We start from the raw sequence: 20,282 nt of genomic DNA, 5'->3' as shown, positions 1-20,282 counted from the left end.
CAGATATTCCTCAATGTGTTTTCCAAGGTCAGGACGTGATATTTACTCTTCTCTATTTTGCTTTGCATGTCCAATCACACTTGTGAGGTAGTTTCCGACGAGGGGAACGGCATATTTTCTTCTTTTTACCGAACACCATGATAAAAAAATTGAACTTTAAGCCGATAACCAGCCTGCTATCATACTCGGGTATAACGAAACCAAAGGTTCGGTAAACGTCTTTAACCAAGAAATAGGAACATTTACGGATTGTAGAAAGACTCAGCGATTGACTTTCAATTTGCTTTTCTATATTCTGGATCTAGTGGTGCACTGCAGTGTCATTCTAAGAGGTTGGACAAAGTAATTAATGGCCGAAAAAGATCAAAGGAAATTGAAAAATTTGCGAAACAACTAACTACGCCAAGCATCACAAACAGAATAGCTGAATGGGAGCAGAATGCATTCACTGGAGTGCACCGTGCAACAAAACAATTAGCAATTGCTAATGGCTATCTGCAGATCAATCCGCATGATCCAAATGCCTTGACCAGATGTGGCTTTTGTGACATGAGAGGCAAGACAACATTGCATTGCACAAACTGCAGCACTGGTGTCTTCAAGAACCATGGGAATCGTCTTTGCCTTCACTGCATTAACCAATAAATGAAACGCATGCTTGAACCCCATGATTGTATGTTCTTATTATTTTTTGATAAAATAAACTTCTTTTTCAAAGATCTTGAACTTGATTTTATGTTACGTATTGAATTAACTTTAGCGAAAAGACGAAGTGATTTCTGATAGGTGCATAGAAAGCTCGAAAGAACTGAACATCTGGAAGGGTTGATGCTATTCTTATGAGTTATTGCTCGTGAAGGCCTGCCTATTTTCCAGTAAATAAAAAACGCATTAGATAAGTGAAAATGAGATAAGGATAAGCCGCGACTCTAACCTGTTAAGCAAGGTTCAGAAATAGAATTAGAAATTGGAATGTTAAATTCTATATAAAATAGTAAGATATTGTTTGTATTGTAAAATAAGTGGATTGTTCGTCCTTTTATGAAAACTGAATTTAAAATGGCAGCTATAAAGAATGAGCAATACAAATTAAAAAATATATTGTAAGAAAATAGGTTAGGCAAAAATAGGTTAGTTGAGAATACTTTGTTGTCGAAAGTGTTTGGAACGTGTACTTAGCCACGTGAGTTGGTCACGTTTTGGAACCACACATCTGACGTCATAGCAAAAGGGGATTCTGAATATAGGAGCTAGTTTTTAGTCAGATCAAGTCAGTCGAGCAGAGGATGCAGCACAGTCAAGTCTGCTAGTCAGTCAGTCAGAGAGAGAGAAAGAGAGAGAGAGAGAGCGAGTTGGTGTCAGAGTCCTTTGAAAGCGAAAGAAAGAACATTGAACAATGTATTCCAAATTTTAAGTCCTAACGTCATCATTCGACCGGTCCAATAAAATAAAGAATCACCATGGATTTTTATAACTGTTGTCTTCGTGTCGTCATTCCACAAATTGAAGGTAATGTGTTAATCATCTATTATGAACTTTGTATGACCCCCTTCCAAGAAATGTGTTCCCTCTCCATGATTCACCAGTCTGATGTAAAAGAACAGTAATACACATTCAATCAATAATGAATTCTCTCTCATCATCGCACATCCTGTATTACATGTACCTGTTATATGGCCCCGTCATCTCTTCATATATTATCTCCAATATGAAACCCCTTGCTATAACACAACTGGTCCTTCTTCCCGTTTATCTTCGTCTTTATCTTTTTCTCACTCCTTCTCTCTTTATTTTATCTCTCTCTTTCGTTCTCCCTCACTAGTTCCTCTTCCCTTTTATCTTCTTCCCCACTCTTATTCTCTTTGCTTTTATCTTTGCCACTTTTTATCCTGTTAACTCTCACCTTTGCTTTCTTTTTCCTACCTCTCCTTATTCTGTGATTCTCACTTGACCGTTTTCTCTGTTCTCCTTTATATTCTTTGCAACGTTTCATTAATTATCTTTCTCTTTCCTCCTTCCCTCTGTTTTTGTATCTATTAGTGTAAAAATGTGCAATATTGCAATTATGCATACTTTAATAGATGCAATCTTGCAAAATGAGAATTGTTTGATTAAGAAAAGACTAACAGTACATTCTAACCGTTTTTTTGTCTATATTTTTCCGTTTCTCGCGAGCTCGACTGTTAGTCTCTTTCTACATATTTTTTCTTCCCTCCTACATATCTTACTCCGACTTTCTCATGTTTACCTTCTTTCTCGCTCGTAATCTCGCTGTATATAATATCCCTTTCATTTGCACTTGCGCCCACGTTCTCGCTTCATATTTCTCCTTTCTGGTGTCCCTTACTCTCTCTTTTTCTCTAATCTCTCTCATATGTATATATATATATATATATATATATATATATATATATATATATATATATATGTGTGTGTGTGTGTGTGTCTATATGTATATATATATATATATATGGAGAGAGAGACAGAGAGAGAGAAATAGCTAGATAGACAGAGAGATAGTTATATGTTGATATGCAAGTAGATTGTGAAATTTTGACGCTCTCCCTAATCCTCTCTCTTTCTCTCTCTCGTCCCCTTCTCTCTCTCTCTTTATATATATATATATGTGTGTGTGTGTGTGTCTATATGTAGTTATATATATATATATATATATATATATATATATAGAGAGAGAGAGAGAGATAGATAGATAGATAGATAGATAGATAGACAGAGAGCTAGTTATATGTTTATATGCAGGTAGATTGTGAACTTTTGATGGAGAATCCAAGTATCACATGAAACTGTTCACGCAAATTATTGTCTAATGGCAACATTAGAACCAACATAGCCGCCCAGACATATCTGATATTCTACTACTTCCGCCAAGTGTTTCATTTTACAGCAATTCGCCATTTTCTGCTAAAGAAAAATAGCATAGCTTATTTAAGTTTCTTTATAAAGCAGTTAACCTCTTCTACTATTTATGTCATTTTGAGTTTTTTTTTTCTTGTCGTCTCACTATCTTGCTGACTAACATCTTTCTATTTTCTAATATAATACAGTTTCGATTTCGCATCATTTTTCAAAGTTCAGCTAGTTATCTTTCTTATTTTCTATTTAATATTTCATATTTCCTTTTTTTTCATTATTTTTCATTTCTTAATTCGTTTCGATTAATCTAACTCTTTTTTCTGCGCATATATATGCAAATGTATCTATCTATCTACATATTACTATCTCTATTCCTTTCTCTCTATATATGTACACACCCACACACGCGAACACACATGCGCACGTATAATTGGCTGAAAATGCAAGGCTCGCTGTTTAGTGGTTCTACTTAAATTCTGAAAAAACAACGACATATAGACACATATGTTCGAATTAAGACTTTATTGTTTGACAAAAGGAATATATAGAAGGGGTTGTGTTGTTTTCCTTAATCCATGGATTTTCACTAAAGGCTCATATCATCAGAGGATATTAAATTCTAAATATCATCTCCCGGATTATTTTGCTACCCATACCATTTATTTCGAGGTCGATTGCATACATAATTCAATGCTCAAATTCTATTACCCACGGGGATATATACAATGGAATAGTATATCCATTCAACATCTGATGCACTGTGTCAACACCTAAAAAGATTTTGGATTAAATTTACCAAAACACACTAAACGCACCAACGAATACGGTGGTCATGTATACCATTCGTAAATTCAATAAGGGGCAACCACGCTTTTTTGTTATATTGGACTACTGCCTTCTCCTCTGGACCAATATTCTGCCTACCTGGATTTATAACCCCGGAGCACACAGTACTCCTTCCGATAATGGACTACCTAGGTTGTATCAAATTCGCTTTTCCTATAATTATTTCCATATAATTATCATTCACTACTTTAAAAAAAACTATTTTCAATATTTGTGCTGAAAAGCAAAATAAGAGTCAATTAACAGCGGCACATTTTGTGAACCGCATTTAATTTCCTCTGATGATATGAGCCTTTATAAAAATCCATGTATTAAGGACATCAACACAACCCCTTCTATATATTCATTTTGTCAAACAAGAAATTCTTAATTCGAATATATGTGTCTATATGTTGCTTTTTCAGATTTAAAATATAATACTAAACCTATATATTGATCTATGCTTTAATATTGAGCATCTCCTGTTTGGCTAGGATCGCGCTGGAATATTACTTCAAGTAATATCTATCAGGATCTTCATCTGATTTCTAATCAGTGTCTTTTCTCGATTATATATATATATATATATATATATATTCGGTGGTAATAGGTTAAAATTATATATATATATAATAGTAATAATGGTAATATATATGTATCTATATATATATATATATATATTTATATATATAATAGTATATAATATATATAATATAATAGTATATAATATATATATAATAGTATATGATACATATAATAATAGTATAATAATATATATATAATAGTAGTACATATATAATAGTAATATATATATATAATAGTAATAATGCTAATATATATATAATATATAAATAATAGTAATAATGGTAATAGGTTAAAATTATATATATATATATAATAGTAATATATATATATAATAGTAATAATTGTAATATATATAAAGATATCTATATAATAGTCATAATGGTAATAGGTTAAAATTATATATATATACACATATATGTATGGAGAGAGAGAGAGAGAGTGAGAGAGAGAAAGAGAGAGAGCGTTAGGCGGAGGTCGTATATCTAGATTTTCTGTAAAGTCTGACGACGTTGCTGATTGTAAATATGATTCGGCAACCGAAACATGTGTAACTACACGGATAAAACGGTAATAAAGAAATAAAACACATTTGCTCTGCAATAGTATTGGGCACTTTCCCTCAGGTTTTTACCAATTACCATTTTTGCTATGTATATACATATATATATATATGTGTGTGTGTATGTGTGTATATGTGTGTGTGTGTTCACAAAGTTGAATAACATCAAAGAGAGCAATTGGCTTTCCAAATGAATATTAAATTTAGCGAACCTGTGTGCCTCATATATCAATATCTATCTATCTTGCACTTATTATCTCTATGTTTATCTGTATATATGGACACATACGCACATATACACGAACATACACAACACGCATATATATATATATATATATATATATATATATATATATATATATATATTATACGAGAAACGGCAGAGGTACTATTTAATCAAACGACCTTTGGTGTCCCAGAATTTATTTTCTACATTATCAATGCACTTTTGTAAATGACAAACGATTGCTATGTTAAAGTCTGGAATATGATTTTTCATACCAGGATTGTTTCAAACGTTAAGCCGAATATTTTTCTTTTAATCAACTGAATTGACAACCCACAAATCTGTCATAGTTTTTTTTTTAATTACTTTAAAAGGGGGGGGGTAAATTCACCCTTGTCCGTTAGCCTGTCCGCACTTTACTCAATAAGTACATCTAGGATTGTTTTTGAAATTTTGCACAAACCTTAAACATGATATGAGTAAAAAAAATAACAAAACTTAATTTCCTCAAAAACTCCGGTTGCCCCCTCGGAGCACCTCTCAGTTTAAAATGGCTGAAATTAACAGTTTTGTGCTTATTAAAAAATTGACGACTTGTATTTTCATAAAACTCTCTGAAACGTTCTAACTAACTGATTTCTATATAATTTTGTTTGCCTATACTTCTAACTGATTTCTATATAATTTTGTTTGTCTATACTTCTAACTGATTTCTATATAATTTTGTTTGTCTATACTTCGCGAACACCATTAGTGGTGAACCAGGTGGGAATTAGAACTAATAAAAACACTCCATTTTTCGAACTATTTTACCATATTTGTCCAAGTTTCTGTGTATGTCTATTTATCAGTTTTCATGGTGTATAACTCAAATTGCAATATGTTAAGGCCTTGGAGGTTTGGGGGATAAATGGGGGGATGATAGACTTAGTCTTTTCTTTTTTTTTTGCATGATACAGAACTCAGATTTACTTATGTTAAGGCCTCAACTGCACCGTTTGTTAATTTTAACTAGGATTTGACGTCTCCTGGGAACTTTTGGGACTAAATGGGTGGGGTGCTGAACTTAGTCATCTTTTATTTCTCATTCCTTGTGCATGCTTCACTTGTTTTTCTTTTCGTTGACTTAAGAAAGCACATTGACCTTGAGACAATATGTAGATATGTTAATTATGGTCCAATCAATATTCCTTAGTTGGGAGTTTGGCAGCAAAACTCTATCTTTATCTCATTTGAATTCAATGAGACACAAAGCAGGAGGAAACTTTAAAACTTTATCTAAAAAAGATAGTAATGAAAGGGGGAGATCATGCACAACTATCTTCTGAACAAACAAGCAGAATATTATATAGGTGTCTTCTTTTTTATTAACAATTTTCTTTTTGAATTAAAGTTAATGTTTCAATTTTGTTTTCATTGGATTTTTCAATTTATTCGTTTTATTATTTTCATTTTTTCTGTTGTTTTCGATTGCAATTTATTTTTATTTTTTTTTGTTTGGCCCCATTCCTTTCCATTTTGATAATTTACGTTGTTTTTATGTATCTATATCTGTATATTTCTTCTTTCCGTTTATTTTTTTCTTTTCTTCTTCTATATTTCATCTTTATCCTGTTTTCTTTCTTCGACCTCGTTTTTTAATTATTTTATTTCTTTTTAATATCTCTTTAATTCTGTATTCTTTATTTTTATCTTTAATGGACGATTATTTATACGTATATACATATATATATACATATATATACACATATATATATATATATATATACATATTTCTAGTATTCTCTCTCCTACATTTTTATTTATCTTTGTTCATTTCGTTTCGTCTTCTTCTATTACATTTTTAATCAATTTATATTGCTCCCTTTAACTATATTGCCTGTGACTCCCCATTTTCGTCTCGTGTCCATCCAATCTGCTTGCTTTTCTTTATATCATTTTATGTCCGTTTTTTTTTTTAATTTTATTTCAGAGCAACTCACAATAAAAATCGAAAAACTTCTATCAATTTTCTGATTTTTTCTTTACTCAATATTTTTACATTGCTTTTCGTCTTTCCTGTTTGTATTCTTTTAGTTCGTTTTATTTTCATAATTTGTTTTTCAGTATTTTCTCTCTTTACTTATGTCATTTTGTTTAATTTCTTTAAAAAATGTACAATTCATGCATTTCCTTTTATAGAATTCATATTGATTAAAAGTGTGACCGTTTGACAAACAAACAACACAATAGACTCAAATAGTATGCACAAGATGCCTACTGAGATTAGACGAACACAATGTATGTTTAGTCTCAATAATTCATCTAACTGCAGTTAACTTTTCCAGTTTCAGACTTATCAAATGAAAATGGAGCCTGCCTAGAAATAAAGAAGACACAGCCTTATATAAACAAGAGGCAGTAATAAAAAAAGAACAACGCTGGTGTACCTTGCGAACAAAGCTCAACTCGGTGTTGAACGATACACAAGCGCTAATCAAATCAAACGGTAATAAAATAAGACGATCGGTTTACATATAAACTAGCAAAAGTACCCGTCGTTGCCTGGGTTCCAAATCAGCCTACAGAAAATGGACTCTGATTTATGAAAGTATGATAGGTTATGAAAAGGAAGGTTTATAAAGAGATAGCTTCCAATTTGGGGGTATCAAAACAAAAGCAAAATATGATGAAATTAAAAATAAAATAGATAAACCCCATAATTTATTATACCATACCTGTTCTCACTGAAAAACTAATCACATTATTCTGTGGATCTATATTAAAATACCTTGTGAAACTTTGCAACATATTTCCATTCTATAGAGGTCAGGTGCGAACGAACACACCATAATTTTATTATACCATATTTTTGCAAACTGAAACATAATTATCAAAGCATACTTACACAGATATGACAAGTATTTATTAAAGTGTGTGCCTATTTCCATTCGATGAAGGCCAGGCGCGAACGCAGCCCCACAATTTTATTATACCATCCCTATTTAAGTTAAAACATACTTATCAAACTATTCTTATGTACATCTATATCAAAAACCCTTGTAAACGTTTTTTTTTAATTTTTTATTTCCTTTGTGGCCCAAGCGCGTACGCAGACCCAACATTTGTAATGAACCACCGTTCTGCAGGATCAAACATACCCATTTATGTGTCTCGATAATCTTGTAGCATTATATGTAATCAGTTTTTTAAAATAGTCAACCATATAGGATCCTATTCGTGACCAGACACACACACATATTCAGCTTGATATTATCGATTAACTAAATACTACTCTATCGATTGTTTTGTTTATCTAACGGACAAAAACTTCAACTAAAGATTTATCTATATAAATAACAAATATGTGTGTGTAAATATTCAACTGCTGGTCATACAACACTTAAATGGACGAGAAATATTATTTATACAAAAATGAGTGGTTATAAAAAAGACTCCAGTTGTATTATTAAGACATCTTGATCCACCTCAAATGTGTAATGACACCTGCTTAGTAATAAAATATTTGAAAACTAATGTTCTGGAAACCATTATAATAACTGAAAAATTTAAAGATTAAAGTGTGTTTAAACCTCGGTTTACTTTTATTCGTTCTGGCATGGTATTTCGTTTACAATTCCCAATGAAATCTAGCTTTTTTATGTGTATAAATAAAGCTCAAAGATAAAGCCGTACATTAATACAAAGCCCAAAATCAAAACAACGCCCCAAATTTATCGGACCTCATCTTCAGACACCTTGTCTTCCTCATAGCCAGTTGTATATTGGTAGCTCACGCATTGGAAGTACTGAAAAATTCTACATTTACACACCTGTCAGATGTCACACTTACAGTGTATGATATCTTACATTATGCTTAAAAATACATGTAAAAGGTACATTTTCTAACGTTCATATATACATGTCTTGAAACTAAATTTGGAGTATTCAGTAACAGTATAGATTACGATATCATCTATATACATATATTGTACATAAAATTAGTGAATTAAAAGATTAAAGTGTTCCGAAACGCACTAGGTTATAAAATAATAATTTCAGTATTTTAATCATATTTTCAAAGTTGAAGGAACACTAAAAAAAAAAAGATTTAACTCGAAAAGAGAATAAGTGCTACTGACGAGAAATCATTAAGATAAAACGCACTTCAAGAGTGATGCGAAATAAGAAGCAATTATAGTTAATGTTTCGTTTAATCAATAAGATAATTTTGTATGAGGACGGAATGTTTAAATATATCAAATACAACCTGGAAACGGCGGATACTTCTGTTTCAAGAAAAGTTCCACTTTTCTTGGAAGTAATAAAAACAGTAGATAAGTAAAATTGAGATTGGATAGACCGAGATTCGAACCTTGTAAGCAAGATTCGGAAAGAGGTTCAGGAATAGGGTCAGAAATGGAATGCAGAATTCGCATTGCTGAATTTAATATAAAATAGTAGATATGTTTGAGTAAAGGAATTTTGATTGTTCGATTCTTTTTTATGAACATGAATTAAAATAAGGCCAGTTTGAAGAACGGACAACAGAAAATTAAAAACATATTGAAAAAATAAGTTCGGTCAAAAATAGGTTAGAAGAATTCTTTATTGGCAGAAGTGTGTTTTGGAAATGTATGTTTAAGCTACGTGAGTTTCCCACGAGGGTGTGGCACGTGTTTGGAGCCATACATGACGTCATAGCAGAAAATGAATTCTCAATATAGTTTGCACGTTTTAAGAGATGAGATAGAGAGAGAGAGAGTTGGACAGAGTAGAGATAGAGCTGACATTGGTCAGAAGAGGGTCTCCCTTTGGAAGCGAAGGGTTAGAATGTTTTAATCATGTAGTCGACCTTTGAATTCCTGGATGTCATCATAACTGCAACCGGCAGAATGTAATAAAAGAGCACATCATATTTTCTAACTGCCTCTTCGTGTTGTGTCATTCTTCAACCATTAAAGGTAATATGAAACATTCTTTTATATGAACATTGTGCCCACTCATCTTTATGATAACATTTGTTTATAACCCATCCAAAAAATCTGTCCCCCTCACTATCATAAGTAATGCCAATATCCTCCTGTATTATAAGAACTGATAACCCTCCTCTCTAAATATATGTTATATAAGAACCACAGAGTGTGAAATGTATAACTGTCGTTCACCTCTCTACTCTCTTTCCCCCTTCATCGCTATGGATGTCCCCATCTGTCTTTTACACTAATATGATCTCCTATACAACACTTCAGCCAGTACAAAATAAACAAATGGACACCGATCAAATCCCTATAGGCAACAGCAGTAGGAAATGTTTAGGTGAGAGTTAAGTTATAGTTAGTTTAGGTTTAAGTTATGTTAGGTGTATGCTTAGTATGTAAATTGGTTCGGTTTTGTCCGGTTTAAAAGTGTTTACTAGTAACGATAAAAACAAAACATTCTGAAGAAAAATAAAAATATTTTTTTTTCATAACAATTGGTTCATTATTTGCCTGATATTTCTTTCATTAATTGTGTTTGGACGCGACCTCGCTTTTAAGTTGATGCTATTCATTTTTATTCAGCTTTTTCCGGTTATTTACTAAACTTTGCATCAACAAATGTAATGTTCAAAGCTGTATGTTTGGAAAAAATGTTTTAATATGAGTGGGCATGTTTCTAAGTGACCGATTTCCTTCCGTAAAGGCAGGAAAATATATTAATTGAGAATATAAATTACGTTCTGAATAAAATTGTTTCCAGTAACCAATAATAATTTCCTTCAACACTTTATTATATACGAGGAATATTCAAACGTTTATTTTATTACTTCCAGACGGAGCAAAGAAGATTTCAAATCGCATTATTATAATAGCATAATATATATATATATATATATATATATATATATATATATATATATATATATATATACACTCTTATAATTTCATTTTTCGTTTGTGTTTTGATATTCATATTAAAAACCCTTTTTCTATTTATTTAACAAGAAACTACAATATTCTCATATATGGCTTATGGAATTGCATTCACTAACAAAAGATCTAGCTAATTTGCATATTTTTTAAACATTCATTTTAATTAATTCCCTATCAGTTTTTTTCGGTTTTCTCATGGGATGATCATCTTTAGTTAACTATTATATGTAATTATATTCATGCATATATTCTACATGATTTATCCTTGCATACTATTTGCGTAAAATGTTTTCAGGAAACATAATATTGTTTCCATATATATTTATGTATACGTATATATTTTGGTTTAACAAATTTTGCCTACATAACTCCTCCTAGAGGTTTTGGTCTACAGATACTAAACTTCAAATATAAGGTATTTGAATCCATGCAAAACTTTATATTTGTGTTTTAGCCCGAAAAACCGGAACCAAAGTGAGAAAATTTTTTAAAAAAATGGAATTTGCCCGGTGAAGATCGAACGCCGGCATTACAAATGCATCAGTACTAGCTATTGGTTCATGTTTTAATTTTTAGCTTTGCAGTAAACATCTTTTCATAGCCCAGTCACTGACAGCAGAGGCAAAATAAATCGTAAGCTGAACGTTTTGGTTTCAATTCTCGGTAGTGGCGCATGACTAGTTATTTTTAATACTATTTAAATCATTACTATATATTGCATCCAATCTATCTATATCTCTATATATCTATGAAAGTGAAAATGTCTATCTGTCTTTTCTCTATGGTAGTTAAGGAAGACTATTATACAGAAAGGCATTACTTTACATGTTCACCCTTTTTTAATATATAAATATGCACATAACCTTATGAACAATACGAGCATATACATATGCACATAACCTTACGAACAATACGAGCAAAGCTTGGCGGAACTACTAGTATACATATATATATACATATATATATATATATATATATATATATATATATATATATATATATATATAGTTTAGTTCTCTTCCACTTCAAGGCTAAAGACATCAGGGTCAGAGATTGAAAAATGACCCCCCCAAAGGGAGGACCACTCTGGTGTGCTAGTAGTGTCTGGTAACCCCTACCAGTATTCCCCTGTTATGGCACCTCAGACGCTAAGCAATAGACTTACACATCAAAGAGAAAATATAAAACCCTGGAGAGTGAACCTCTTAGAACTGCACAGAACCAAACTCCTAACGCAAAATCTACAAGAATTGGACTGATAAAATCGCTGTTAATTTTGGGAGCAGAGCATATAAATCTTGATATAATAATGTGTTACATTGATACTGTAAAATTACTACTACTCTTATTATGCAACTTTATAATTACTACGCTTTTGTAGGCTGGGTAGCATTTCTCTGATAGTAATTTCCACAAATGGGAATTTCCTGGAAAAAAATTGAAGGTCAGTTTAGAATATATAAGAAGAAATAAATGCTTGTAAATGGACGACTTTTTGCAAATGTTATACACCCGGAGACCAAAAAAAAGAAAATTTGACGAGAGACGGTCTAATAGTAATGGCTCCTACATTTATTCCGTCTGATTAATTGCAAATTGTATTCTTATTGGTTCTATTCGAGTGAATGTATGCATTAATATAATGGAAGTTTCATAAGTCTGTTTCAAATATTGACATGGCGAGATTCTAAGAAAGCTACAGTTCGCATGAACATGCGACTTGTATTTGTACCTTTTCAGGTATTTGAATTAATTACTTTAATTAAGATGCTACGCAGAACATAGTTTACCGTTGGCAAAAGTGTATGGAAAGTGGGGTTAAAAATGAAGAAAGATAATGAGAAGATAAGTTCGTTCGTTCTTATGAAATCGTTCACATTAACGTAGCTATTTTACCTTTGGATATAATAAGATCAGATTTTACTTTAAGGTCATCTGTCCATCTAGCTAACTCAAAAATATATTCTGAAACATTAACGATCTAACCCAAACAAAAGTTAAATGATATTAAAAGCAGATAACTATTATTGCACTATATATATATAGCAATAAATAAACTAATTCTTATAATTGTTTTATAGATTCTATTGTTAGGGTGCAATCGGTCATGATGGATCAGGGTTTATAATAGCTCAGCTCAATAATGTTATTCATTTTCCTCTAACTCAAACCTGTTATGCTCGCCTGTTTGATTGCCAAGCTACTGATTGACTGACGTAAATACAGATCCAAAATTCCAATGATTAGTAAATTCTTTTTTTAAAGGTGACTTTGACAACATCATCAAAAATGACATTGAGACACTACTGTCCCAGTTACATAAAATCGCTTACTTTACTGAATGAGGCATAATAGGTTTCCTCAAGGTTTTGTTTGCAAGAATAATAGGAAATTTCAATATATATGTACTAATTAATAAATATGAATATATTAAGTGAATATAGAACGATACTAAATATTGTCTGCGTAAAAACTTGTTGTATTAGTGGTTACAATAAAAATATTGAAAACATATAGATTAGATAAGTTTTCAGTTGATGTATTACACGTCACTGTTTTGTATTAGTAGCCGGGTTATAATTCCTCTTCAATACTACTGTATTGTTCGTTCACCCAGTTAATGCCCCTAATCACCCCTTAAATATGTTTGTTATATTAAACACTTAGTCTTCGAAATGTGCATTAATAAAAAATGAATTTCAATTCCTCACTGGCAAGTACTATTAGCCTTCCTGAATTAAAGCAAGTTACATAATTTTTCGTAGGTAGAAATCCAATTTGTTGAGGCAAAACATCATTTGGATTACCTTTTTTAGCTTCTGGTGTATAGAAAAGCAAATTAATGTGTCTCATGTTGTGAGACCATCTTCCTATGCATTACCTCCTTTTTTGAGATGTAGTTTAGGATGTGTTCGTTCGTTGTTACACTATTCTAGAAATCACACCATTTTGGGGTGAAAAAAGGAGATTTTACGTTAATATCTGTCATATGCTCATGAAACTGTTCTCACTGGAATTGTCTCCTTCGTATTAAGAATTTCTAATATTCATTATTCAACATCATATTCTTTCCAACGAATACTGATTGTCATATGTTTAGATTCTGACCCACACGATACACTTCAAGGATTCTATCTCGTCTGTATATCACCAAAATCTATTGCCTGCAATTGTAAAAAAGTATCGATAGAAGGTACACATTATGCAATATGTTGTTAAGAAATAATGAAAAGTTGCTGTTTATTGTAATACACTGCCCGTCTAATTATTAACGAGATAACATTGTTTTACCAGTTTAAGAAACATACCGGTAGTTTCGTATCAAAAGCTTCAGAAACGTTCGCAATGATGAGCTGCGCGTACTGTGACATTTTACATACTGTTCCGCGCAATGTACATAACCTGCTATCGTAATTGCTGAATTCACGGTATTTGAGGTGTGTAAAATTATAAATATGACAGTCTGTTTCGTCAATAAAGATGGTTTGAGTAGTTCTGAAAAGAGTAGAATAACATAACAGCTAGCAAAATGTAAAACTACCATCGAAATATCGAAAATGATAGCAAGGTACCATCAAATTGTTAATAACCTTGTCTATGACCCTTCGTAAGTACGTAAGAGTATAGATAAATCTAGAGTTGTTTCACGCTGTTCTCTACTCCAAATTAAAAGTGAAGTAGTTACGAACCCTGGGCAAACAAGTTGAGAAGTCTTTGACCAAGACGGATTGAAGAATGTCGAAAATGTACTCGATGTCGCCTTCTAAAAGAAGTTTCAGAGTTTGATAATCCTGTTACAAAGCCTCAATTAAAGCAACATCACATACAAAACCGATTGAAATGGGCAGAGGACAACATGAAAACGAAGTTTTCCATAGTTTTGTTCACGGATGAAGTGCGTGTCACTCTTGATGGCCCAGATGGCTTGAGCAAGCGATGGGTCCTAGATGGACGATATTGTCAGCTGCGTTCTAGACGCCAACAAGGTGGTGGTTGGATAATGATTTGTGTGGAAATTTTCGAAGCTACTTTAGTTGGTCCATGGAGAGTCCCAAACGGCTCCAAAATGACGTCTAATGCAAAGAGTATTTGCAACAACTGGGATTCTCTGGGCAACGGAAGACGGACTAGCCTGCGAATTCACAAGATTTGAACCCAATTGAGAACCGTTGAAATATCCTGAAGCGACGCCTCTATGCAAGTGGACGCCAAATTAAGAGCAACGATGAGTTGTGTGATGCTCTCCAAGAGGTATCGCGAGAAATAACTGTTGATGAAATAAGACATTTCACAAATTCTGTGGACCACCGTCTTTTAGAAGTCATTTATAAAAAGATCGCATATCCCTAGTAATCATGGCAACGTAGAAATTGCTATGTAGTTATTGTGTTCTAAGAATTTTTCCTAGTTCAGTTAATGTTTCAAAATTTTTTCAAGAAACAAGTTATGGGAATAGTGTGGGTTTTTTCAACCTCGTTAATAACTTGTCAAACTGAAATCAACAGATATTCATATCTTCTGCCATACTTTCGCTAATACTGTTTTACATACTTTTAATTTCTGACTGGAGTAGCCGAATAGTATTGTAAGCACTTTCTCAAAGTTTTATGGATGTTTTATTCACTCGTTCATTAAATATTTTTAAAAAATTGTAAACCCGCTGATAATTTGATACGCAGTTGTATATGAAAGACAAAAGATTATTTTTCTGCAACATTGTTAGAATTTAATCTTGACTGAAGTAAATGGGATAGAAAACCATAAAATCTATTATGTAAACGTTTTATGAACAGTAAAAATATAGCATATTTACTTTCACAACCAGTTTACGCCAGAAAGAGTTTCATAGAATATAAGAAAGTAAATAAAAAATCGAATAAAAATCCACATAAATAAAGTAACTACAATAACACGGGATGTATATTGATACTGACGAGTATTACAAAATGATGTGTGTTTTTATATAAAATCTAATTCTGGAATGCGTATTGCTGTAATTGAAAACACTCAGACGTACCTGCGTCCTGTGTATTAAGTATACATTTGGATATATCTATACTATACGAATACAGGACCACTGTTGGAATGAAAATAGAAAAAGAGAAAAGCGGCATAGACGACTTTGAATAACTAAATACAGTATAGTAATGGTGTCTACATAGTATGTCGCAAAAATATGCCATTCACTATTTTAAAGGTTAGATAAATAGGCGCGAGTAAAAATGTTTGCTAAGTTATTTGTGAGAAAAGTATTTGAGAGTAGGATTTCACGGACACAACTTTACAATAATTATATAGATACATGTTTAATAGACATTTTGTCGAAAATCTGTAATTACTTTGGTAAATTCTTAGTAATAGAGTTTATCATAGGAAGTACCCGGTTATTTTCGTATTAAGACTTAATTTACACAAGGAAAATAAAAAAAAATACTTCATATATATATATATATATATATATATACATATATATATGGATAGATAGATAGATAGATATAGATAGACTGATAGACTGATAGAGATAAATATCTATAAGCAAATATTTAGAGAGAGAAACAAAAAGAGAGAAAAAGTACCAGAGAGAAAGAGAGAGATAAGCTGGTAAATAAATACTACGTTCAGTCAGAGACTTTTGCGACCCTTTAATTTATTTTCCAGTCTGTATTTATTTTCTTTTTCTTTTAATCGGTATTGGATTATTAAGTTTTTTTTTTTATCTCCTTGCATCTCTCTTTAAAATGTCTTCTCATTTCCCCGTTCGAAAATGGCATATGTATTGATTAAAAGTAAACGCGTCTTGCAATAGACTCGAATTGTCTGCTCAAGATATCCGTCGAGATCAGACGGAAATAAACAAAATAAAATCTGTCTAATTTTCGAAACCCAATAGATGTTTATTACCGAGAATGCGTCTGACCTTAAGATACGCTTCCGGTTTCAAAATGCCTAGATGCATTGGAGTTAAGCAGAGAATAAAGAGAAAATATAAAAGCCGATATTAAGAGGAGTCAATAAAAACGGTACTGTTACACCCTTTTAAACCAGTCAAAACCGACTGTTTTATTGTTTTTTTTACTGTTTAAGTAAATTATCAAAAGAAATAAAAGCACTTTTTAAATCAGAATTATGGGAAAAAAGTTTAATTTCTAAATAAATGAAAACGCACGTTGCGGATTTTCAATAAATTTTAACAGGAACAAAGAAAATAAAGATGCATACCAAAAAAACATGCATTCAACAAAGAACGGTCACCAAACGCTATTAGAGTAATGGTTTATGCAAAGTATACTAAGGCTAATTTATGCAATAATAAGACTAATTATACAAAAGATGACTACAAAAATATTGAATGTAACAGAAGAGATAAAAATAAATGTCCGCTACTGGAACAATCTAAACTAAAATTATAGTTTATTTAGTATTTTAGGATCTAGAAATTAACTCTATTCTGGAAAAGTTTAACCATGACCCTACAGATACTGATTTTAAGATTAGATATTAAAATTATACAGTATTTTGCTCATTGTTTGCTTAGTACATGTTTATATGGTAAGTTCAATTTTTTCATACAAAGTAACATATAGTGAGTTTTTTCTAGCATTAAATATTGTTATTTTGTGTTGGAACACTGTTTCTTTTCAATATAAAAATCCATGATGAAAAATTGCTCTATTTGGCTAATAGTTTAGAATTGTCCTTAGAAGGCGTTTTCTGAATTTAAAAACCGCATACAAAAAAAACAAAACAAAAAAAACAACAAAAACACGATGCGGAATAGTTGCCTAACGATATCAAAACACTTCGGTTGTTATCTGTGTAGCATGGTCGGTAACTATTTATCTGCTTATCTCTGTATATATAACCATGTTTGTTGCACTTCTACAAAGATGCGTGCTGCTAATACGCACGCACAATATATCTCGTACCAGCCGTTTTGACAAACAAACACTGAGACTGTTTCATAACAAAACTGTCCATATTAAATAAAGTGTTTGAATATCTGGCGTTTCCCGGGGCTGCATGAAGATCGGCTTGGACACAGCTGTTATACCAAGGGGATTGAAACTTTCTTCATACAGTTCCTGGACTGACTCCATATACCCTTTTTTATTAAAAATTTATAAAAATCTTAAATGGATTTAGCTACTTCCGGGACTGAATATAAATTCCTGTACCGCGGTATCTTAATAATATAAATGAAATAAAGTAATTTTAATATCCTATAATTATACAGACATTTCCGGGACTGATTAAATATTTCCCCCAACACCCGTCTAAAATACATATGAAATAAAGTAATTTTAAGAGCGTAAACTGTATCAGCCATTTCCGGGACTGACTCCATATATCCATCAACCTATAATATATATATATATATATATATATATATATATATATATATATATATATATATATATATATATATGTGCGTGTATATATATATATATATATATGTGCGTGTATATATATATATATATATATATATATATATATATATATATATATATATATATACACTAAGTAAAGGAAATTCGACATCATTAACTGTTCAAGCAATTTCTGGAACTGACTCGATGTTCCCCCTTCCTTAATATCTCTCGCTCTCTCTCTCTCTCTTACTCTCCCTCTCTCTCTCTCTCTCTATATATATATATATATATATATATATATATATATATATATATACTGCGTGTAAAATTATTAACGCGTTAACATTTTTTTACGAGTTTCGGATACTTACCGGTAGTTTCGTATCAATGATGAACTGCACGTACTGTGAAATGTTCGTACTGTTCCGCGCAATGTAAACAAATTGTTTCGTTAAGGAAATGGGTCGTAAAGGTGGTATGATTAATTCTGAAAAGAGTACTATTAGAGAATGTCTAGCAAAAGGAAAAACTACAATCGAAATATCGAAAATGATACCAAGGTACCATCAAACTGCGAAAAACTTTGTCATGGGCCCTACAAAGATACGTAAAAGAGCCGATGAAGGAAAATTTAGAGTTGTTTCACGCCGTTCTCTACTCCAAATTAAATGTGAAGTAGTTACGAACCCTGGGAAGACAAGTCGAGAAGTCTTTGACCAAGTCGGATTGAGGAATATCTAACAATTAATCGATGTCGCCTTCTGAAAAAGTCGCAAAGTGTTTTAAGCCTTTTACAATGCCTTCATTAAAGCAACATCACATACAAAACCGATTGAATAGGGACCGAGCGAAACATGAAAACAGATTTTTCAAGAGTTTTGTTCACGGATGAAAAGCGTGTAACTCTTGATGGCCCAGATGGCTTGAGCAAGGAATGTGTCCTAGATGTACGACATCGTCATCAGCGTAAAAATTGCCAACAAGTTGGTGGTGGGATAATGATTGTGGCAGGGATTTTCGGAGGTACTTTAGTTGGCCTTTTGAGGGTCACAGAAAGGCGTAAAAATTATGTCGAATACTTACATAGCTTTTCTGAAGGAGCACTTTGAACCATGGTTGAAGAACCAACGGTTGACGTTCAGAAGAACCATTATGCAAATACTCTTTGCTTTTGTTTGCTGCATGTGAGGGAGCATTATCCTGCATAATTCAGGATAATGCTCCCTCGCACGCAGCAAACAAAAGAAAAGAGTGTTCCAGCAACTGGGGCTCTTTGGGCTTCGAAAGATGGAGTGGCCTGCGAATTCACTAGATTTTAACTCAATTGAGAACCTTTAGAGTATCATGAAGCGACGCCTATATGTAAGTGGACGCCAATTAAAGAGCAAGAATGAGTTGGGGGATGCTCTCCAAAAGGTATCGCGAGGAATAACTGTTGACGAAATCACAAATTTTACTAATTCTGTGGACCAACGTCTTCTACAAGTCATTCATAATAAAGGATCACATATCTCCTACTAATTATCTCAACGTAGAAATTGCTATGATGTTATGTTTTTCGAAGAATTTTCCTAGTTCATTTAATGTTTGAAAATTATTTCAATAAACAAGTTATGGGTGTATTGTGTTTTGTCTCAACCTCGTTAATAAATTGACACACTGAAATCAACGGACTTTCCTATCTTCTGCCCTAGTTTCCCTAATACTGCTTGAAATACTTTTTTCTGACTGGAGTAGCTTAATAATATTGTAAGCACTTTCCCAAATTTTAATGGATTTTTATTAACCCGTTCCTTAAATATTTAAAAAAAAATTTAAACTCGTTAATAATTTGCATTCACAGTATATATATATATATATATATATATATATATATATATATATATATATATATATATATATATCTCGAATAACTTGATTTTGAGATTGTAAACAGCTTCAGACATTTA

The sequence above is a fragment of the Euprymna scolopes genome, chromosome 42, assembly GCF_053919585.1.
Source record: "Euprymna scolopes isolate OS-2025 chromosome 42, ASM5391958v1, whole genome shotgun sequence".
Classification (NCBI taxonomy): domain Eukaryota; kingdom Metazoa; phylum Mollusca; class Cephalopoda; order Sepiida; family Sepiolidae; genus Euprymna; species Euprymna scolopes.
The sequence above is the reverse complement of the archived record's forward strand: the minus strand, read 5'-3'. Positions refer to the sequence as shown.